This window comes from Cibotium barometz, chromosome 17 (genome assembly GCF_041138505.1).
Source record: "Cibotium barometz isolate CiBa-2024 chromosome 17, ASM4113850v1, whole genome shotgun sequence".
NCBI lineage: Eukaryota > Viridiplantae > Streptophyta > Polypodiopsida > Cyatheales > Cibotiaceae > Cibotium > Cibotium barometz.
Window position 1 is genome coordinate 29,698,303 of NC_141062.1, and position 2,300 is coordinate 29,700,602.

At 51.6% G+C, this 2,300-nt stretch overlaps 1 non-coding gene across 1 annotated transcript; it reads left to right on the top strand.

Moving 5' to 3' along the window:
* Positions 1-1,741: 1,741 nt before the first annotated feature.
* LOC147629869 (small nucleolar RNA U3) lies at positions 1,742-1,944 on the top strand. The gene has a single exon (XR_015267806.1). It is a non-coding gene; the product is annotated as a small nucleolar RNA U3 (small nucleolar RNA).
* Positions 1,945-2,300: the final 356 nt, after the last annotated feature.

Consider the following 2,300-nt stretch of genomic DNA (forward strand, 5'->3'; position numbering starts at 1 on the left):
GCTGTAGGGGTTCTACGTACTCAAGGTAATCATCTTTGAGGCCTCTCTTAAAGCCCCGCAATGTTTGGAATGCATCGATTCCTTTTAACTTGAGTACTATCTCCCTATAGTTTGAGATGTACTGAGTTAGGGATTTGTTCTCCATCGAGCACTTGTTCCATAACTCCCAGGTTCTCTCTGCCTCATTAACAGGCAAAAATTCTTTTCGAAACATTGTTTCAAATTCCGTCCAAGTGGCAGGGCGAGTTGTCAGACTCATCCACCACTTGTACGCTTTGCCGGTTAAAGAGAGGCTAGCCTCTACGGGCTGTATACGGCTAGGCTGCTGTCGCAGCGCGTGCAAATCTGACCACTTCGCTAGAAACATATTGATTGAGTCCTTGTTTCTCTCCTTTTTCTCGCCACCAAAACTAGGCGGCTTTAAGTCTTTTAACAACGACGAAGCTGTCACTACGGACGGCCCCGCAGGCGCGGCCTGTACTCCTGCAACCACTGGCGAGGCTATGCTCACCCGTGCTGTAGGAGCTCGGCTACCACGAGGAGTCGGAGTATTAGCCGAGGCGGCTGTCAGTGCATCTAAACCGTGTGGAGATGCTCTGTAGCATCGTGACTAAATCAGCCTGGACTTTACCCATAGTATTCAATTTGGCATTAAGATATTTAAACAGTCCACTAGAGAGCTCCGTCTCTGTCAGGACATCAGCAGGGTCTAGTAGGTCATAGTCATCATCGTCATAATCCAAGAGGTCCTCCTCGGTCCCCTCGGCGACGTCAGTGTTCATGTCCTCTGGCTCATCGGCCAGAAAGGGGTCATCAACCAATGCGGCCGCTGCGGGCTCGCTGGGTCCTAAGGCAGGGTCAATAGACGAGGAGGGCGCTGGCGGATCACGAGTGATCGATAAGCGCGCTCTAGACCGCGAACAACGGTCGGGCGTGTACGGCCTGACAATTCGGTCGGGGTCAAACCCGCGACCGAGGACAAGAGACTGGAAAAACCTAGAGAAGTAGAAGGCGGTGGGGACACACTACCCCTAGCAGACATTTTTAATTCTTGCAAAAAATAATGCGAGAACTCGAAAATTACTAAAAAAAACGCTAATAAAAATGAGCAATGGTGGAGAGAGAATAATAGTCACCCCCCTTTACGGTCGCCTGTCGATTTGTTGCGTTGCGAGCCCCTACAAGGACGCTTCCGGGATGCTCCAATCCACGAGAAAATATGCCTGAATTCATAACAAAAATTAATCTCCAGAAACACTTATTTCGTGTCGGGATTATTTCTTGCGGGGATGATTTTCTTCCCCAGCCGAGAAAGAGGGTTCTTTGAATTCTTTCATATAATTCACAAAAATGAATAATGAAAATTATTTTTATTTTAAAAAAAATAAATGTTTTTTTATTTTTTATTCCCTTTTTTTCAGGCCGTTGGTGGCTGGCTGCTGGTTGCTGGTCGCCGGTTGTTTGGTGGGTTGGCTGGCGCCATTCCTGGCCGGCGGCTGCCGCCTGGCTGGCCGCCATGGCTGGTCGGCGCCGCCGCCCATGGCTGGCCGCCTCGGCCTGCCTGGCCTCCGCCGCCAGCCTGGCTGGCTTGGTCGTGTTAGACGAGAAGGCGACGTTGCCAGATACTGTGGAGGCTACTGAAGCTCGCGCCCCACAAACACCGTCACACACAGCTTCGAGTAGCTAAATGCGACGGCTTGTTTCTCTCATAGCGCATCGAAAGCAGACAGAGGTGCGAGCTGAGAATGTTCGGTCGTACATCTTGCCTGAGCATTCCTGCTCTGACAAGTCGCACAGCCCGAATGACGAAAGGAGGCTCAGCCGCCAGAGCGTGAATAACTTGCCAGGGCTGCTGGGTGTCCCCGCCCTCCGCCCTGCGCCTTGATGACCGTCCCGCCGTGCTCATTCCGCCGGTGGTGAAGGCTGCTGGGCGATCTGACGGGTGTTATCCCCACCCCGCCATTAACGTATAAGTGGGCTGGCCTGGCTGGTTTTCGCCGCCCCACCCCCCACACACACAGGTTTCGTGGGGTTGGTCTGCCCCCCCCCACCTCAACACTGTCGTTTTTTTTTTGAAAACCTTCAACGCACAGTTTTTCAAAGCGATTCAACGCAGAGAAAAAAAATGAAAAACAAACAAATTTTGCTTACCTCGATGCTCTGTGTGACGGGGAGAGAGAATGAGAGAGAGAGAGAAAGAGTTCTTCCCTTCCAAAGTCTTGGCCCTCCTCCCTCCACACATTCCCTTGTGGAGATAAGGGTGAGAAGATTGTGGATGAAAACCACCTCGGTCCCCCGTT